The sequence below is a fragment of the Pelophylax lessonae genome, assembly GCF_965119305.1.
Source record: "Pelophylax lessonae genome assembly, chromosome: 2".
NCBI classification, from domain to species: Eukaryota; Metazoa; Chordata; class Amphibia; order Anura; family Ranidae; genus Pelophylax; species Pelophylax lessonae.
Genome location: NC_138769.1, coordinates 663,709,634 through 663,731,545, shown reverse-complemented (window position 1 = coordinate 663,731,545; position 21,912 = coordinate 663,709,634). Strand labels below are relative to the sequence as shown.

Here is a 21,912-nt window from a genome sequence, read left to right as displayed (position 1 = left end):
AAGCAGGGATCCTTCTCTGCAGCCTATTGGCAGGGGGAAGGATGTTCTACTCAGACTAAGTCTGCTTTTCAAAGAAAACAAATTCAATGACTATGAACCTTGTTTTTTAAGCACATAGGACATTGTTAAAAGCTTATAGACTTCACCTCTGTAACATCTCTAAATTGTGTCCCTTTTTAACTAATGAAACCACCAAGCTATTCATTCACTCCCTAGTTATCTCTCGCCTTGACTATTGCAGCTCCCTTCTCACAGGCCTACCTTTTTTATAGGCTACCCCCTGTTCAGTCTATCATGAATGCTGCTGCCAGGCTTATCCACCTTACCAACCGCTCAGCGTCTGCCACCCCTCTCTGCCAATCCCTACACTGGCTTCAGATTGCCCAATGAGTCAAATTCAAAATACATAACAACAACATCCAAAGCCATTTACAACTCTGCCTGAGCTACATCACCAAATTTGTCTCCAAATATCACCCAAACCATCCTCTCTGCTCCTCTCAAGACCTCCTGCTCTCAAGCTCCCTTGCTTGTGTCCAGGACTTCTCCAGAGCCTCTCTCATCCTTTGGAACTCTCCACCTCACTCTGTCTGGCTATCTCCCACTCTGGCTGCCTTTAGGCGATCCCTGAAAGCTCATCTCTTCAGGGAAGCCTATCACACCTTGAACTAATCTTTTAACACTTACATCAGCTTATCCACCACAGTTATACCTTTGTGTACCACTTGCCCCACCCTCTTAGGTTGTAAGCTCTTTTGAGCTGGGCTCTCTTAACCCTCTTTTATTTTTTTGTATTGTAACTGTACTGTATCCTATTCATATTGTAAAGCACTGCATAAACTGTTGGCACTATATAAATTCTGGATAATATTAGTAAAATAGTCAAGTCATCAGAGAACATTTAACTGATATGTTTCATTATTGAAATGTAAATACACAAGATTGTTATAAGCCTAGAGATAACACGATAGGGTCCTCCTGGATAATATTCTTCTATTCATCCATAAGAACACCATTTTAAAGAGGTGTTAAAAGAGATCTTTTTGGTTAATGTGTGGAGGTTAATTATACTAAACTTGCATTTAAAGTGAACAAGGTTGATTAAAGGTAAGTCAACAAAGCACTTCATAATCTCATCTCCAAGGAATCAAACTTGCTTGCCTCTGTAGCTGGCTATACATGGATCAAAATTCATGTGATTCAACAAGCACCATCCGAATTTCGATTCCATATATGGGCAGGCTGGTTGTACAGAGGTCAGTCTAGGCAAAGGTTGTGGACAGGCAAAAAACAAAACAGTAGTCAGGTCCTGGTAGAGGTCATGAGCAGGCAAGAGAGTACTCAGGACCAAGGAATCCAACCCCCCAGCACAAACCCCTCAGGACAGACTGACCCTCCTATTATGACCTCTCCCCAGAACAGAATCCTCTACAGCCATCCTACTCCTGACCAGTACAGACCCCTCAGTACAGACACCCCCTCCCGCCAGTAGAGACTTCTCTGTGCAGGCACCACCCCCTTCCCTATTACAGACCCTGCAGTACAGATCTCCAACCTCCCTAAACACAGTCACCAGATCAGATGACCATATGCAGGGGAATTCCACCCCTCAGCTCTGGCATATGACTGAAGCCAAGGAGGAGTCCCTTGGCCTTAAACTGCTGCTATAATGGGAGTTGTGGGTGCTGACTCTCTGGGGGTGCTGTAGTTGCCTGACATTTTTTTTCCTTTTTTTTCAGTGTAAATACACTATATTGTCAAAAGTACTGAGATGCCTGCCTTTACACGCACATGAACTTTAATGGCATTCCAGTCTTAGTCCATAGGGTTAAATTTTGTGTTGGCCCACTCTTTGCAGCTATAACAGCTTTAACTCTTGTGATAAGGCTGTCCACAAGGTTTAGGAGTGTGTCTATGGGAATATTTGGCCTTTCTTCCAGAAGCAGATGTAGCACCCTACAGGTAGGTACTAGGTAAACGTATAGTGGGCCTTGGCTGCCTAACAGCAGGGCCATGATTTCAGCTGGCTGTCATGTCTTTCAGGTGTGTTTGCTGAGAGGGGAGTTTTCCCACTGGCTCTGTGAGAGGCTTCTCATAGGGCAGTGGAGGAAACGCAATCAGGGACACATTCAGGCTTGTAACTACCCCAGAAGGCAGATTCTGCCGCAAAGGATTCTGGGAGTCTGGTATAAGTTTGAGGGGAGTGCATGACTCAGTGTCTTTGGCGGGAAGCAGTGTCCCAGGAGGGAGAGTACGGCTGTCTCTCCTCCTGTCAGAGGAAGTGGATGTCTCTGGGTTCTGCCTGGGAATCCAGAGGGTGCTGAGTTGAGCTGAAGGGAAATCCGGTGTGAGAAGAACCAGCGGAGACAGAGAGAGAGGGGTCCAGTCTCAGGAAAGCCTACAAAGGTCGTAACTCGTGAGTACTGTGGATTGCCCCCAGGGGGGTCTACCTAGTGTCAGAGGGGACCACTCCCGAGAAGGTACTGGGATCCAAGTGTCAGCTAGCAGTGAAGGGGGTGACTTGTCGGAGGACCCTGAAGCAGTAGAGGGGGTACCTAAGTTGAGGTCCCTGAAGTATAGAGGGGGTACCTGCAGTTTGGGCCATGAAGAGTCATTGTACAGTGGAGTGTACCATTTGAGAGTTGCAGCAGCACAGGAATTTACAAAGAGCTACCTCAAGCCAGCGCGGGGCTGGAGGGAGCTATTCAGTGACTTTTGAGCAAAGCAATGTCAGGAGTCAAGTGTTCTACAGTCCTGGATCTTCTGGACAAAGGTCGAGGTTCCAGCACAGTTTTCAGAGTTACAGTATATCCAAGCGTCAGGAAGCATTGGCTAGCGCTGGCTGGCGTCAAGACAGCACTGACAGGCATTTTTCTCTAGAAGAGTCCCAAAATTGTACCTAGTTGAGCCAAAGGAGTATCCCACTCATTCCCTTCTCCTGTCCCCAAAACATAATAAAACACACAAACCAAAGATGCCAGAATTGTCATTGTCTCAGTTCTCACACCTAGAGTTACAGCTCCAATGGGCTGGGAGTGTTACCGGTAACAATGGCAGACCCACCTCAGGCCCCATGCCTGAAAAACCTGCTACACACATTTGTTAGGCACTGATGTTGAACGGGAAGGCCTTGCTCACATTCTCCTCATCATCCCAAAAGTGTTCTATCGGGTTGAGGTCAAGTTCGTCCACCCCAAATTCGCTCATCCATGTCTTTATTGACCTTGATTTGTGCACTGGTGCGCAGTCATGTTGGAACGGGAAGGGGCCACCCCCAAACTGTTCCCACAAAATTGGGAGCATGAAATTGTCCAAAACTGAATGTTTGAAAAATAGGGGAAAATAAAAACAAAAAAGCAGGGATCCTTCTCTGCAGCCTATTGGCAGGGGGAAGGATGTTCTACTCAGACTAAGTCTGCTTTTCAAAGAAAACAAATTCAATGACTATGAACCTTGTTTTTTAAGCACATAGGACATTGTTAAAAGCTTATAGACTTCACCTCTGTAACATCTCTAAATTGTGTCCCTTTTTAACTAATGAAACCACCAAGCTATTCATTCACTCCCTAGTTATCTCTCGCCTTGACTATTGCAACTCCCTTCTCACAGGCCTACCTTTTTATAGGCTACCCCCTGTTCAGTCTATCATGAATGCTGCTGCCAGGCTTATCCACCTTACCAACCGCTCAGCGTCTGCCACCCCTCTCTGCCAATCCCTACACTGGCTTCAGATTGCCCAATGAATCAAATTCAAAATACATAACAACAACATCCAAAGCCATTTACAACTCTGCCTGAGCTACATCACCAAATTTGTCTCCAAATATCACCCAAACCATCCTCTCTGCTCCTCTCAAGACCTCCTGCTCTCAAGCTCCCTTGCTTGTGTCCAGGACTTCTCCAGAGCCTCTCTCATCCTTTGGAACTCTCCACCTCACTCTGTCTGGCTATCTCCCACTCTGGCTGCCTTTAGGCGATCCCTGAAAGCTCATCTCTTCAGGGAAGCCTATCACACCTTGAACTAATCTTTTAACACTTACATCAGCTTATCCACCACAGTTATACCTTTGTGTACCACTTGCCCCACCCTCTTAGGTTGTAAGCTCTTTTGAGCTGGGCTCTCTTAACCCTCTTTTATTTTTTTGTATTGTAACTGTACTGTATCCTATTCATATTGTAAAGCACTGCATAAACTGTTGGCACTATATAAATTCTGGATAATATTAGTAAAATAGTCAAGTCATCAGAGAACATTTAACTGATATGTTTCATTATTGAAATGTAAATACACAAGATTGTTATAAGCCTAGAGATAACACGATAGGGTCCTCCTGGATAATATTCTTCTATTCATCCATAAGAACACCATTTTAAAGAGGTGTTAAAAGAGATCTTTTTGGTTAATGTGTGGAGGTTAATTATACTAAACTTGCATTTAAAGTGAACAAGGTTGATTAAAGGTAAGTCAACAAAGCACTTCATAATCTCATCTCCAAGGAATCAAACTTGCTTGCCTCTGTAGCTGGCTATACATGGATCAAAATTCATGTGATTCAACAAGCACCATCCGAATTTCGATTCCATATATGGGCAGGCTGGTTGTACAGAGGTCAGTCTAGGCAAAGGTTGTGGGCAGGCAAAAAACAAAACAGTAGTCAGGTCCTGGTAGAGGTCATGAGCAGGCAAGAGAGTACTCAGGACCAAGGAATCCAACCCCCCAGCACAAACCCCTCAGGACAGACTGACCCTCCTATTATGACCTCTCCCCAGAACAGAATCCTCTACAGCCATCCTACTCCTGACCAGTACAGACCCCTCAGTACAGACACCCCCTCCCGCCAGTAGAGACTTCTCTGTGCAGGCACCACCCCCTTCCATATTACAGACCCTGCAGTACAGATCTCCAACCTCCCTAAACACAGTCACCAGATCAGATGACCATATGCAGGGGAATTCCACCCCTCAGCTCTGGCATATGACTGAAGCCAAGGAGGAGTCCCTTGGCCTTAAACTGCTGCTATAATGGGAGTTGTGGGTGCTGACTCTCTGGGGGTGCTGTAGTTGCCTGACATTTTTTTTCCTTTTTTTTCAGTGTAAATACACTATATTGTCAAAAGTACTGAGATGCCTGCCTTTACACGCACATGAACTTTAAGGGCATTCCAGTTTTAGTCCATAGGGTTAAATTTTGTGTTGGCCAACTCTTTGCAGCTATAACAGCTTTAACTCTTGTGATAAGGCTGTCCACAAGGTTTAGGAGTGTGTCTATGGGAATATTTGGCCTTTCTTCCAGAAGCAGATGTAGCACCCTACAGGTAGGTACTAGGTAAACGTATAGTGGGCCTTGGCTGCCTAACAGCAGGGCCATGATTTCAGCTGGCTGTCATGTCTTTCAGGTGTGTTTGCTGAGAGGGGAGTTTTCCCACTGGCTCTGTGAGAGGCTTCTCATAGGGCAGTGGAGGAAACACAATCAGGGACACATTCAGGCTTGTAACTACCCCAGAAGGCAGATTCTGCCGCAAAGGATTCTGGGAGTCTGGTATAAGTTTGAGGGGAGTGCATGACTCAGTGTCTTTGGCGGGAAGCAGTGTCCCAGGAGGGAGAGTACGGCTGTCTCTCCTCCTGTCAGAGGAAGTGGATGTCTCTGGGTTCTGCCTGGGAATCCAGAGGGTGCTGAGTTGAGCTGAAGGGAAATCCGGTGTGCGAAGAACCAGCGGAGACAGAGAGAGAGGGGTCCAGTCCCAGGAAAGCCTACAAAGGTCGTAACTCGTGAGTACTGTGGATTGCCCCCAGGGGGGTCTACCTAGTGTCAGAGGGGACCACTCCCGAGAAGGTACTGGGATCCAAGTGTCAGCTAGCAGTGAAGGGGGTGACTTGTCGGAGGACCCTGAAGCAGTAGAGGGGGTACCTAAGTTGAGGTCCCTGAAGTATAGAGGGGGTACCTGCAGTTTGGGCCATGAAGAGTCATTGTACAGTGGAGTGTACCATTTGAGAGTTGCAGCAGCACAGGAATTTACAAAGAGCTACCTCAAGCCAGCGCGGGGCTGGAGGGAGCTATTCAGTGACTTTTGAGCAAAGCAATGTCAGGAGTCAAGTGTTCTACAGTCCTGGATCTTCTGGACAAAGGTCGAGGTTCCAGCACAGTTTTCAGAGTTACAGTATATCCAAGCGTCAGGAAGCATTGGCTAGCGCTGGCTGGCGTCAAGACAGCACTGACAGGCATTTTTCTCTAGAAGAGTCCCAAAATTGTACCTAGTTGAGCCAAAGGAGTATCCCACTCATTCCCTTCTCCTGTCCCCAAAACATAATAAAACACACAAACTAAAGATGCCAGAATTGTCATTGTCTCAGTTCTCACACCTAGAGTTACAGCTCCAATGGGCTGGGAGTGTTACCGGTAACAATGGCAGACCCACCTCAGGCCCCATGCCTGAAAAACCTGCTACACACATTTGTTAGGCACTGATGTTGAACGGGAAGGCCTTGCTCACATTCTCCTCATCATCCCAAAAGTGTTCTATCGGGTTGAGGTCAAGTTCGTCCACCCCAAATTCGCTCATCCATGTCTTTATTGACCTTGATTTGTGCACTGGTGCGCAGTCATGTTGGAACGGGAAGGGGCCACCCCAAAACTGTTCCCACAAAATTGGGAGCATGAAATTGTCCAAAACTGAATGTTTGAAAAATAGGGGAAAATAAAAACAAAAAAGCAGGGATCCTTCTCTGCAGCCTATTGGCAGGGGGAAGGATGTTCTACTCAGACTAAGTCTGCTTTTCAAAGAAAACAAATTCAATGACTATGAACCTTGTTTTTTAAGCACATAGGACAGCCATTCTTAACCAGGGTTCTTCCAGGGGTGGCCGGGGGGGGTCATGGAGCTGTGGCTAACTGACCTCCCATCTGATGGTGCCTGCATAGTTCCAGGTCCAATGTCACTTGGCAATGCTAGTGGCATGACTGCAAGGGTGTCAATCTGGCCACCCCGTTAAGAGGGGCATTCTTCCCACTTACTATCACCAACCAATTTGACCAATCTCACCTGATGTACTAATTATACTTGGGTTGCCCTGAGACCTGGAAATTATTTTAGGGGTTCCTCTGGGGCAAAAAAAAAGGTTGGGAAAGGCTAACATATAATGTATTTATCTGATGTTAATGTGGGCTTTAAAAAGAAACCTGTCATATGTAAAAGATGCAAGCGGATTATGGTCTGCCTAATCTGAAAAGGTTTTCTGATTCAGAGACTTCCAGTTGCCATTTTCAGAGGCAGGTCAGAAATACCGTATATACTCGAGTATAAGCCGACTTTTTCAGCATGTGTTTTTATGCTGAAAAAGCCCCCCTCGGCTTTTACTCGAGTCACGGTCTCACTTACCTTCTCCCCGGTCAGTGCGCATGCGCCGCCGCCGCTCGGGAAAGCCCGTACAAACAAGGGTCTTCAATGGTAACAAACAGATACAAAAATGTAGTCTATACTTCTACCTGTACTCCCCTTATTAGAAGCTTTTTTATTTAAAATAAACCTGATTTGGCATAAAATGTTCTTAAGATAACAGTGCTGAAGTGCGTATATCTTGTGTTGCTCTCAAGTGTAAGTAAAGGATAACTATAAGTGTGTTTTAAAATATTGCATACATATTGCATACATATGCTGCATAGCCTTTATAAAACAGATCTGTGAACTTTTGTTTTGTTTTTGCTTTTTGCTCTGGTGGGGTCATATGATTGAGAAGCAGTGGCTCGCCTGTGTAAGGGAATAATCCACCATGGCTCCGAATTCTTGCAGCAATGGCTTCACCCATTGGGAGTCAATTGCCCATCCATTGTCGGCACTCCCTCCCTTTTCCTGCAGCAGCTGCTTGCTAATACAGGGGAACCAGAGCTTCTGTATCGTGTGACTGCACCAGAGCATATGAAAAAATATATATTTCCATAGATCTCTTTATAAAGGCTATACAGCATAGGTAGGAGGAAGGAGGGGCAACATTTTCAACATTTGTATTATAACACTTATAGTTCGCCTTTATTTCCACTTGACTGTGTTTTTCTTCAACATGATCTCTATGCCCTTGGATCCTATTCCCAGGGTGTACATTGGCCTTGACTTCTGCTTTTGAATGCTTGAGGTGGGGTAGAGGGAATGAAGTTTAAAGTGGTTATAAAGGCAAAAGGTTTTTTTTTTATTTTTTTATTATTTTTTTTTTTAACCTTAATGCATTTGATACATTAAGGTAAAATAAAAAAACTTTTATTAGCTGCACCCATACCTCTCAACTTTTTGAGATAGGAACGAAGGACACCTATTAGAAAAAGTACGTAGGCATGGGAATACACACCCTGTCACCCCCCCCCCCCCTTAAAGAAGAATTATATATTAAAAAAGTTAATCCCACAAGTACTTTTATTTTTTTTACCACTGCTATTTCATTATACTCGCTTTTAACATTTGCAAATGTGACAATTTAGAAATTGGATGAAGGGTTTAGCCTTGGGAAACACTTTAGAAAAGATAAATAGTGCATTTTATATACAACTATATAGATCAGAACAAAATGATGGACAAATGAGGAGGAAAGAGGGACCAAGGGACTTTGTCCCGAATCAGGGCCAATCCCACAAAATTAGGGACAGTTGGAAGCTATGCCAGCACCCCCTTTAAAGACTTACCTAAGCCCAATCTTGATCAAGTGCTGTGCCAGTTTGCAGCAGCTCGCCTCCCTTCTCTCTCTTTTCCACTGACTCCTGCTGCTGTCGGTCAGATCCTGTGAGGAGAGAGTGTGTGTGTGTGTGTGTGGGGGGGGGGGGGCTGTGTGTGTCTATGGATGCACACACTCTCGCTCAGGAGTGTACATGCATGAGTGCCCCTACAACAGCCAGCTTGCTATGGAAGCAGTCAAAGAAGAGGAGGAGTGGAGAGCTCAGATGGGGGACTCCAGAAAGGGTGGTGTGAGAGCCACACTGTGCAAAATTGTTGCACAGAGCAGGTAAATATAACATGTTCTTATTTTAAGAAAAAAATGAAGCTTTACAAACACTTTAATCTTGAATGTAGCAGAAGTCAAAGTCCTATGTACAGCCTGAACCCAGGATCCATGCTCCACAAGAATATTTCTAAAAATGTAACACAAAAATATGAAGGCATCAGAAGGTGCATTTTAGTGCTGTTGCTAGCCTTAAGAATATTGCAGATTGTCAACTTCTCTTTAAAAGTAACGATAGTTTGGAGTAACGATAGAACTGTTGGTACCAAAAGAAGAGCCTAATGTTGGTCTGATCTATTTCAAATATGGCTATTGCTGGTGACACCACTGTTCTACACACATTCCCTACTATGAACAGATTTGTTTCAATATAAAGGACTGTATGGAGAAAGACACTAAACTACAAGTGAAGATATTCCTGAAGACCAGTCTGACAATCCAATGTGTGAAGTTTCACTTTACCAGGGCAAATATCTGGTATTACCAAGCATTAATTAGAGAGGACCTTCCAGTATTGTCATTCTGTATTAAAAACACTACCTGTGAAAGATATCCCATGTCATCTTTATATAAATGTATATAAATGTGGAAACCTGAATTGCCAGTGCTACTGTCTGGTCATTCTGTTTTTTATGTATTAGCCTTATTTTTGTATCTTCCATGGAAAAGCATGTGACTTATGCCTCTTCATCTTAAGTGACCATACTGGTGCTTGACAATCTAAAAGAGAAGGGTTTTCGAGGATCGCATAAAAGTGCACAGAGTAGGAGATAGTCGGACAGATTAATAGTCCTTGAGGTGATTATAGGGGGAGGTGATGAGGGAGCTAGCGAACATGAGGTCTTGGGAGCAACGAAGAGAAGGATTTGGTTGGTATTTTGAGACATAGGGCCCAATTCACTAAAGCAGTGTTTTTCAACCACTGTGCCGCGGCACACTAGTGTGCCGTGAAATATTGCCTGTTGTGCCGTGGGAAAAATTCCAATTTCATCCGAAGCGCATGTTAAGGACTATAAATAGCTCCAGTGTCACTGTTACACTGACAGGAGGAGGACAGGAGGAGACATCGCAGTAGATCGCCGATGAGCAGAAGAGCCCTGATGGATCTGGATCTGGAGGAGACATGAGCAGAAGAGCGCTGACTGATGGATCTAGATGGAGACATACGCAGAAGAGTGCTGAGTGTGAGGGACAGCGGCTATCTGGAGGAGACAAGCACAGTAAGTACTGAGTGACAGTGAGATACTGCAGTGATGGACAAGTTTTTGAAAAGGAAAGAACTGGACTCTGAACAAAATTCGGAGCCAGATGAGAGCCCAAGTATGAGTGGGGATCAAAATAGAGCAAAGATGGTTAGCTCAAGCAAATTCTCTGGCACAAGGCAATATAGCGAAAGCTATATTTCATTTGGATTTACTTTCACCGGAGATGCAAACAAACCCCCTCCACTGCGCGTAAATTTTTTTAACATTTTCTAATGGTGGTGTGCCTCGTGAATTTTTTCATGAAAAAAGTGTGCCTTTGCACAAAAAAGGTTGAAAAAAATGCACTAAAGGATATGTTCATGAACAGTCAATTACATCATTGGTCTCATTCCCACCAGCAAGCCACATTGAATGCATGGCAACTGGTGTAAGTATCAGTGCTGATGCGCCGATATTTTTATTTTATTTTTTTTTGTTAGAACTTTATTGAAATCTATATTTCTTTCATAATTCATTTTAATTAGAATGTTATAATGATGCAGGTGGCAGAGAGGACTGCATGGCAGATTTTAAAAAAGAACTTGTCCAAAAAAAAATATTGGGGCTCATATTTTGGAACAATGCCACTATCTGCCCTTTAGAAGATTTTTTTTAAAGTCTTTTTTATTTTCTACTCAGCTACACATCATCTCCCACGTGTAGAATTTTCATTACAGAACTAAAATTGTTATTATACATCCTAAGCACTGTGGTGGGATAAAGAAGATCCCTGGGATTATACATTAAATATTTGGAAAATCCTATCTGTTTAGGTGCAGTGGAAAATGATGACATGTTAAAGAAACAATTGATAATATAAATATGTGTAAAAATGTACAAATAAAGAAGTAAAGTATAATATACAAAGTATCTCACAAAAGTTAGTACAACCCACACATTTTTGTAAATATTTTATTATACCTTTTCATGTGACAACACTGAGCCCCCGTTCACACTGAGGCGACCTGTCAGAGAAGCTGCGGCCCCATTCTAATAGGAGCGACACAAGTCGCTCCGACTTAGAAAAAGGGTCCGGAGCTTCTTTGGGGCGACCCGGAGCGACCTGCATAGACTTCAATGTTATGAAGTCCGTGCCGGCCGCTCAGAGGTCGCGGGGCGAGCAGCGCGCCGCGACCTCGGAGGTCGCCCCGGGAAGTAGCGTCGCTGCAATGTGAACGGGGCCTAAAGAAATGATACTTTGCTACAATGTAAAGTAGTGAGTGTACAGCTTTTATAATAGTGTAAATTTGCTGTCCCCTCAAAATAGCTTAACACACAGCCATTAATGTCTGAAACCACTGGAAACAAAAGTGAGTACACCCCTAAGTGAAAATGTCCAAATTGGGCCCAATTAGCCATTTTCCCTCCCCGGTGTCATGTGACTTGTTAGTGTTACAAGGTCTCAGGTGTGAATGGGGAGCAGGTATGTTAAATTTGGTGTTATCGCTCTCAATCTCTCAAACTGGTCACTGAAAGTTCAACATGGCACCTCATGGCAAAGAACTATCTGAGGAGCTGAAAAAATGAACTGTTGCTCTACATAAAGATGGCCTAGGCTATAAGAAGATTGCCAAGACCCTGAAACTGATCTGCAGCATGATGGCCGAGACCATACAGTGGCTTAACAGAACAGGTTCCACTCATAACATGCCTTGCCATGCTCGACCAAAGAAGTTTAGTGCACGTGCTCAGCATCATATCCAGAGGTTGTCTTTGGGAAATAAACGTATGAGTGCTGCCAGCATTGCTGCAGAGGTTGAAGGGCTGGGGGTCAGCCCGTCAGTGCTCAGACCATACGCCGCACACTGCTTCAAATTGGTCTGCATGGCTGTCGTCCCAGAAGGAAGCCTCTTCTAAAAATGATGCACAAAAAAGCCCACAAACAGTTTGCTGAAGACAAGCAGACTAAGGTCATGGATTACTGGAACCATGTCCTGTGATCGGATGAGACCAAGATAAACTTATTTGGTTCAGATGGTTTCAAGCATGTGTGGCGGCAAGCAGATGAGGAGTACAAAGACACGTGTTTCTTGCCTACAGTCAAGAATGGTGGTGGGAGTGTCATGGTCTGGGGCTTCATGAGTGCTGCCGGCACTGGGGATCTACAGTTCATTGAGGGAACCATGAATGCCAACATGTACTGTGACATACGGAAGCAGAACATGATCATCTACCTTCGGAGACTGGGCGGCAGGGCAGTATTCCAACACGATAACGACCCCAAACACACCTCCAAGATGACCACTGCCTTGATAAAGAAGCTGAGGGTAAAGGTGATGGACTGGCCAAGCATGTCTCCAGACCTAAACCCTATTGAGCATCTGTGGGGCATCCTTAAATAGAAGGCGTAGGAGTGCAAGGTCTCTAACATCCATCAGCTCTGTGATGTCATCATGAAGGAGTGGAAGAGGACTCCAGTGGCAACATGTGAAGCCCTTGTGAGCTCCATGCCCAAGTGGGTTAAGGCAGTACTGGAAATGGTGGTCACACAAAATATTGACACTTTGGGTCCAATTTGGATATTTGTGACTCAGGGGTGTACTCACTTTTGTTGCCAGCAGTTGAGACATTAATTGCTGTGTGTTGAGTTATTTTGAGGGGACAGCAAATTTACACTGTTATACAAGTTGTACACTCACTACTTTACATTGTAGCAAAGTGTCATTTTTTCAGTGTTGTCACATGAAGAGATATAATAAAACATTTACAAAAATTTGAGGGGTGTACTTACTTTTGTGAGATTCTGTATGTCCATGTGCTCATTTAAAGACCACAGAAAAATTATATATATAAAAGAATCTCTGTGAACCTAAAGGTATTTTTCTAATCTTCAAATGTAAACGGTGTAGTAAACATCACTTCATATGTTTAGCAAAAGCTGCTAGCCTCTTCCTTTGTATAGTATACAACAAATTCTAATCTGGGAAATTGTATATACTGTACGCCTTGTGTTACACGTGGGCTCTGATGTAAAAGATCCGGGGCCCGTTCACAGCAGTTGGCATACGTTGATTTGTTATAATGCATTAAAGAGCTTTTTTTTTCAACTGTATTTACATTGCACTTGATTTGCACTTGATTTGATCCTACATGCAGATTATCGCACGTTGTAATGCACTGCACCGTAATAAAATGTGTGTGTCGCATAATCGCAACGCACACCAACACCAAGTGCATTGGTGTGAAAGGGCCCTATCCAAAGCAAGGGTTTTTGCCTTGTCCTTGTTTTGACCAACACTGCCAATGCACCTCAATAGTGTGAAGGAGCCAAAAAAGAATAACTGTACTTTTAGCACAGCTATCCTTTAAATGACCCCCCCCCCCCCCCCCAAAAGTGTTATACTAAGTAGCCTCTGCTTTTTCCCAAATTCTCTGTGCCAACCTCTGGTATACACTCAGCCACTGATGTAAAAGTCACAAACGCTCTCCATCCAACCTCACTGAGCTCGAGCTGTTTTGCAAGGAGGAATGGGCAAAAATTTCAGTCTCTCGATGTGCAAAACTGATAGAGACATACCCCAAGCGACTTACAGCTGTAATTGCAGCAAAAGGCGGCGCTACAAAGTATTAACTTAAGGGGGCTGAATAATTTTGCATGCCCAATTTTTCAGTTTTTTATTTGTTAAAAAAGTTTGAAATATGCAATAAATTTTGTTTCACTTCATGATTGTGTCCCACTTGTTGATTCTTCAGAAAAAATTACAGTTTTATATCTTTATGTTTGAAGCCTGAAATGTGGCAAAAGGTCGCAAAGTTCAAGGGGGCCAAATACTTTCGCAAGGCACTGTATACACATATTAGGGCCAATTTAGATAGGAGCCAGTTAACTTAGCCGTATGTCTTAAGTGTGAAAGTAAATCAGTACCTGAAGCAAACCCATATAAGTACAGGAAGGACATGCAAAGTCAATGCAGGTAGTGTCTTGGCCAGGATTTGAACTGAGGACCATACTTTATATATGGCAGCACATTGATGGGCTTTATAGTCTGTTTTGTGCTGGGATTGCACTCAACTCAGCATCGTGACCACACTGTCATGACTTCTTCCATCACTTAGCATTGGGCAGGAGCCAGTAGGACAGACACTCAATCACGTGATAAGTTTGACAGCCGATAACAGTATTTGCATGATCGGGAGGTCCACAAAATGCCTCCAGATTTTACATTTCAGTAAAGGGCTGCCTACAGGCGGTGCAAAGCTGTTACTTACCTAATTCTCAGCTTTTTTCTATGGTGACTGGGCAGGAGTGATGTCACCATTCTTCCAACAAAATCCCAGAGAATGTTGAGTAACCCAAAGGCACTCGGGTATTGTGTTGTAGGGTCATTTCAGAGGATTTAGACTACTCAAGAGTCCCTGAGATTTACTCGGAAGGAGTGTGACATTACCACTGCAGTACGGGAGGCGGGGGTATATTTATAAATTGTTTTTATATTGCAGAATTTTGGCATTGGGGTGGAGGCCAAAGCAAATAAACATACCAAGCTTGTAGCTTTAGGATTTATTATTATTGTTAACTGTACATTCTACAATGTTTTAATCATTTTTATTAACATTAAAAATGTATAAAATAAAATTTAAAAAAAAATAAAATAAAATGTGACTTTTTATTCTTTATTTTCATATATAATTGTGAACTGATAAGAGTTTCAAAGGACCACTAGAAAAGGTAGAGTCAATATATCTGCCGCACTAGGTCTTGTTAAGTTACACAAAGCCCCCCCATGCTCCTGCACCGCCTTCTGATTTTCAGTATATGGTCTTGGAACACCAGCTAGGTATTAATGGACATATGTGCTTCTATTGAGATAGCAGGCAGCCCCTCTTTCACTGGTCATCCTACTGTGGTGATATCTGTCTACATTTCTAAATATGCATGTCAATATATCCCAAGCTGGTACCTCTGGAGAGAATGCATTAATTTATTTTCTTGCAGCTAAATACAAGTTCAGAAAAAAAAAGTCAACATAAAAGCTGACTGGCTTTGGCTTTAATTGGAGGATGTCCTCTATCTGCCAATCATACCAATCTGAGGCAGCTCTCAATCCACACGGATCACTTTACTCGTGTTGAGCTGCAAGAAGTCATGAAGAAGAAAAGGAATTCCAGCTCTGTTAACACATAAGCCGCCTGTGTAAATAGTAAGCAGCAACACGTCTGTGTGGTAATCCTCTAGGAATAATACAAAAGTCACACTTGATATATCACATTATTATGGCTAATCACATGTAAATGCCTCCAGCCATAGGAAACATGTAGCGAAACTTATGAGTCTAGGACTTAGGAGGTGTTAAACATTTTCAGAGATGGACTACACCAGAAAAAAAAAAACATACAATGTACAATGTGTAAGCCACAACAAACAATCTATACCTGATGCTCATTTATCTGACTACAATAAACTAAAATATGGCAGTTGCTCTTTCTCAGTGTCATCATTAGTCTTGCCATTATTGAAAACCACCAGAAAGGCAATCCTTCTCCTTGCTGAAGGTTGTAGGATATGTAGTAGAGATCGACTGATTATCGGCAACCCCAATATATCGGTGGCCGATACGCACTTTCCCCGATATATATCGGAATCGGCCTTTGGATTTACCGATATTGCCGATATTTAGGGAAAGTGCATGTACCGGGGTGATGCCTGCAGCTAGAGGCATCACCCCGGTACCGGTGTCTATAGCCGACGGTCGACTGACTTGTAATGACAACCGATGTGACTGAGAAGCTGCTCGGCTGTCATTACAAGGATCGGGAGAGGACGTCCCCCCCTCCCGCCGCCTTCCGCGGCTCGCCCCGGGTCTCCCGTCCCACCGGGAGTCCCGGGCATCCTACCTGCACCGCCGCCATCAAAACCGGGTCTCCATTGTTTTGAATTCGGCGCCGGGTACCCGGAAGTGATGTCATGACATGACAGCACCACCGGGTACTAGCGGCGCAGAATTCAAAAAACTTACAGCATTCAAAACAGCCAAACTTGGCATTTTGAATGCTTTTTAGTGCAGAGGAGGGGTTTGGGGTCTTTTAGACCCACAGACCCCTCCACCACAGTGCCTGTAGACATTTAAAAAAAAAAATAAAAGAAATTTTAATGTCCGAAAATATCGGCCGATATCGATATCCGATGACCAAAATATCGGTATTGGCGTTAAAAAAACGTTATCGGTCGATAACTAATATGTAGTCATACTAAAATCACAATTTATAGAATGTCATCATCCCAGGTCTTAGTTTAAGGGTTTTTAAGAAGAACTACAAAAAAGATGCCTGAAAAATGTTGAGCCTTCTACAGAAGAAAAATGTTTAAAACTGAAGTTATATGTTTGGGCAAGAGATGACTATGCTACCAAGAATCACCCTCACTATTTTGTTGACCGGAGATCCTGATGCAGTGATAGTTGGAGTGGGACTTTTGGCATAAAACAGAATTAAAGAGTGAGCCTAAAAGTTTCTGATGTCTGACTTGCCCTTCTAACCTGACCATAAAGCTGGCCATACTTTAGTAAAAGTTTGTACAAAAATGTTATTTTTTGAAATGGTCGTTTGTTTTTCCAATGGTTAGTAAGGACAAATGGATCTTCATTTTCAACCGTAGGGATGAAAAATTCAAAATTGTTTTCTTGAACAAATGAAATTCTAATTGTGAATGTGATTTTCAATCCAGAAACGTTATATTAAAAAAAAATCATACATTTTGTAATGAAATCTTTTTAACACACCTGGGATTACATTCAAGAGCAGATCTGTACAATATTTTAAGGGCTCTCAGATTAAATTAGTTGACTCAATAGGGTTGATTTACTAACGGCGAATAGACTGTGCACTTTGCAAAGTGAAGTTCACTCTGTAATTGCAGTTGTTCCAGAACCTTGTGAATGAGATAAAGCTTCACTTTGCAAAGAATGCCTAATCACATGCAAGCAAAATAAAAAAACAGCATTTTTGCTTGCATATGATTGGGTGATGGAAGTCAGCAGAGCTTTTGCTCATTTACTAAGCTCTAGGGCAACTGCTCTTGCAGAGAGAAAACTGCACTTTGCAAAGTGCACAGTCTATTTGCATTTAGTAAATCAACCCCTATGATGGCAAGATTGAATTTTCTAAGAATGTTTTAATGAGAATTTTTATACTAACGTCTGTTTGACTCTTAAGCTGGATACACACTATATACCTTTTGTGGTTAGATTTCCTTCAGATTTACCTTTTCTATGTAGTACAAGGGCCTGCCAGATTGCATACAAATTGAAAGTGTTTAGGTTTGACCTCATATTATATGGTTTTGGTAAGTCTAAAGGAAAAAGTCTTCGGAAAATCTTATAGTGTGTATGGCCCTTTAGTCTCCTAATGTACGGCTAGCTTAACTCTTAAGTTTCCCCCTACCTGAACCCTAACATTTAACTCAATGCATAAAAATAACCCTTAATTCTCAACCTGATATCTTAACAGCTGTTAGGAGAAAGACAGAGTACCGGAACTGTGCCACTCAGATCTCATTCTGCTGTGAATTTTCATGCATTACTCATTAATACAAGTGAAGAGCTCACCTGTGCAGCCTCCCTTATCAGCTATATAGGTTCCCTACATGAACGGCAGACTTAACTCACCACTTTTGGTGGAAACAGAGGTCACAATACCATAGCACAGGTGAGTGCTGGAATGGACAATGCAGCATCCAAATCCCTGAGCACTTTCGGAGTGCCAATCTGTATTTAATATACCCCACGGAATGCAATGAATAATAAAAATGACCGAATGTCTACCTTCACTACTCTCTAAAATAATTCTCTTTAATTAACGTGTCACTATTTTGTGAATTGATTTCCCAATTTTTGGTTTGCACTGTATCTTAAAGAATTCACTTCGGGATCATGCCACCAACATTTGGCATTGTAAGAGCCCTTGAGACCTCCAAGAGATATAAACAAATGTGCAATTCATTTTTAAATAGGCATACATAACTGAAATACATGTTTTGGGTAGATTTGACTATTCAGAACATGTGTGAGTTTATAAAATTCATGACATTCTGTCTTGCCTATTGAGTCTAATTCAGATATTATATACAAGGGCTTATTTTTCGGGCAGTGTAATAATCATTAATAATGTGAACACAGAGATGTATAGTAACTAAGTAGAACTACTTCACTACTGTACTTAAGTACCGAAATGCGGTATCTGTACTTTCCTAGAGTAGAATTTTTTTCTCCTACTTCCACTTTTACTTCACTACATTTTTTCAATGATTTCAATACTTCTACTCCAGTATTTTTTTTTGTGCTGCATTGTTACTCATTACAATTATAAAAATTACCACTGCCAGAACAGTAGATGACAGGTTTCATGAAGTTCAAAACATGTGTATTATCAGCGCATACGAAAATAAAAGCTACTGTATGCATAAATAAAAGCTGCATTTGAAATAATAAAAAACAATATGATGTTCAAACTTTTGACTTCTTTCTTGAATAACTACATAACACAGTACTTGTACTTTTACTTTCAGTACTTGAGTAGCAATTTTTTTTTCAAAACTACTGGAACTTTTACTTTCAGTACTTGAGTAGCAAAATTAAAAAAAAAAAACTACTTGCAATACTTAAGTACAAAAAATGTTGAATACTTTAGTACTTCTACTCAAGTCCCTTTTTGATCGAGCACTTCCACTTCTACTCAAGTCACTTTTTGATTGAGCACTTGTACTTTTACTCAAGTATGGGTTTTGAGTACTTTATACAATTCTGTGTGAACAGTAAGTTAACTAATAGCAACCGATCAGATAAATATAGGTTTAGTTCCAATCTGTTTAATATGGATTTAAAAAACTAGAAGATAAATGCATTCTGATTGGTCGTTGTGGGTTATTATCACACTTGACGCGTTATTTTATTTCTTTTAAACAATCATTTGTTAGAATGTTCATGGCACCAATATGCACGCTTTTAATCAGCAAGGTGTACATGGTGATGCACCGAGCAGACCCCCCGGCACCAACCTGATATAAGAAGAACTGGAGTGCTCAGGTAAAGAACATCCATTCAGAAACTATCTATCCTTCCCCTGAACTGGCAACCAGGAGGTATCTGTGCATCTCTACTGTGAAGGTCTCAGAATTTCCAGAGACAAATTGTTGTTTCCCAATCCAACCACAATTGGCCAGATTGGGCAAAAATCTCATGCCTATGGGATCCTTAAATTAATAAGGCAAAATACAACATGAAAACCAACAACCAATCAGAATACATTTTTTAATGATCGGACTTTATTAACCTGTATAGTTGTAATTTGCACAGACTTTTTACATGGTTTTTTTGGTAAAATTGCACAACACTGATGATAAAGACCTTCATGTGAAATTATGTACATTAAATATATTACATTTACTACATTTTAAATCTTAAATGTTTCCAACACGTCCAATTATGTTTAAATTGAGCTTTTTTTTATCACTTTTATGTTATTGTAAATTAAAGCCTAAACCTAAAATAATTTTGGCAAACTGTAGAGCTTGGAACGTGAATACAGTTTATCCTACAAAGAGCAGCAATTCTATGGAAACTTTTTGCTGCGGGCCAAACTACAATTATATCTGTTTCCTAGAACCTCTGTATCTTATTCCTATGCCAAAGATGCTTTCAAGAGATTCAACTTTTTTTAACATCAACAGGTTAGTCACTCTATGTAAAGTACTTCCATGAAAGTTTAGATATACCTGGAGGTCACTGTGAAGAAAAGATAGTGGTTAGTTTTACCTGCAGTGTGCAATCCAACCCCAGGGAGCTCAGGACTCCTTGCTGTCTGTATTGTTCCTCTCCGTCCTCTGGAATTCTAATCCCCGTGTTAGGACTGAAATAGTTAGAGGGAGGAGTTGTGAGAAGTTAATTGAGTGTGATGTCACTGGCAGAATATTAATATTAGAATGTGTTTGAACACAGCTGCCCCAGGAACAATTTGCAGCTAATGCCATGGTAATTTAGTGGTCCTGAACTTGACTTCAAATACTATTTTAATTGCTGCAAGACAGCTGTCATTCCTAACTTCTTTAATTAGCAATACAAAGACAAATGACCTGATGACATGACACTGAATGGATGAATAACGTTTGCACAGTGGAGTTGTTTCTATGTTGCTCTGAACACAAGTGGCATCTATTGCAGCTGAACTGGGCTTCGTGAGTAATTGAAGGGATCAGTAGTCCAGCCAGCAATGATATTTCAGTTATAGAGGAAGGCTGGTGGAAGGATAGGTCATCTGCTGATTCTTTGGACTTTCTTGGGACTCCAGCCACAAGATCTCCATGTCATAGACTTTATTTTTATATTTTATTGGTATTGGACGGCCCAGTGCCGACCTTGGGGTCTTTCTCCTTCTGCCTCAATTGAGGTGTCCCTAACCTTCTGGTTGCATTGGCTACAACATAAAATCCTTCATGGTGATTGTGACCTCACACTACTAGATTTACTGCGAGACATAAAAAATTGTGACATGAATATAAATTATGAATTGACTGCCATTTTAAAGGTACACTCCAGTCAATGCCAGTTCTGCACTTAAAGTGACCAGCTAAACCACTTTACCACCGGAGGATTTTTCTGCTTTACGTCCAGGTCACTTTTTGCAATCCGGCACTGTGCAACTTTAACTGACAATTGCACGGTCATGCAACGCCATACCCAAACTAAATTTACGTCCTTTTTTTCCCACAAACAGAACTTTCTTTTGGTGGTATTTGATCACCTCTGCGCTTTTCATTTTTTGCGATATTAATAAAAAAAAGCAACAAAATGTATTTAGCTACATGTCTTTGACAAAAAAATTCTCAATGAGCGTAATTTTAACCGCTTTAAGACCGGAAGATTTTACCCCATTCCTGACCAGGCCATATTTTGCGATTTGGCGCTGTGTTACTTTAACGGACAATTGCGCGGTCTTGGGATGCTGTACCCAAATTAAATGTATGTCCTTCTTCCCCACAAATAGAGCTTTCTTTTGGTGGTATTTGATCACCTGTGCGATTTTTACTTTTTGCGCTATAAACAAAAAAAGAGCGACAATTTTGAAAAAATAACAATATTTTTCACATTTTTTTATATGAAATTCCCCCCCAAAAAATGTAAAATCAAAATTTTTTAACATTTTAGGCCAATTTGTTTTCTGCTACATATGTTTGGTAAAAAAAATCGCAATAAGCGTATTTTGATTGGTTTGCGCAAAAGTTATCGCTGCTACTAACTACGGGAAATTTATGTCATTTTTATTGTTTTTTTTTTTTTAATGAGTAATGGCGGCGATCTGCGATTTTTTTTGCGGGACTGCGACATTGCGGCGGACAGATCGGACCCCTAACTGACATTTTTGACACTTTTGGGGGTACCAGTGACATTACTACAGTAATCAGTGCTATAAATATGCACTGTTACTGTAAAAATGACACTGGGAGGGAAGGGGTTAACTTTTATTGGTGATCGAGGGGTTAATGTATGCCTGGTGCTTACAGGATTTAGCTATGCTAAATCCTGTAATCTGTCCCTGCCTGTCACATAGGAGATCCGCCCGCTTGTGTAAACAAAGACGATCGGGGAAGAGCGGCCTCACCTCCCCTGGCCCAACTCCCGCTGTGCCTGAATACAGCGGGAGCGAGCCTCCAGCGGCGCGCACGCGCCGCCCACAAGGGGGGGAGTCCAGCGAC

The 21,912-nt window shown here is 42.0% G+C and overlaps 1 long non-coding RNA gene across 1 annotated transcript in view; it reads right to left on the bottom strand.

Moving 5' to 3' along the window:
* The window catches only part of LOC309547572, a 33,539-nt gene extending 13,017 nt beyond the window's left edge, over positions 1–20,522 (bottom strand). Inside the window, exons 1-2 of the long non-coding RNA XR_014224977.1 lie at positions 20,293–20,522; positions 19,976–20,069 (exon numbers count right to left, since the gene is read on the bottom strand). This is a non-coding gene — a long non-coding RNA (uncharacterized lncRNA). The remainder of the gene's footprint in view (positions 1–19,975; positions 20,070–20,292) is intronic.
* Positions 20,523–21,912: the final 1,390 nt, after the last annotated feature.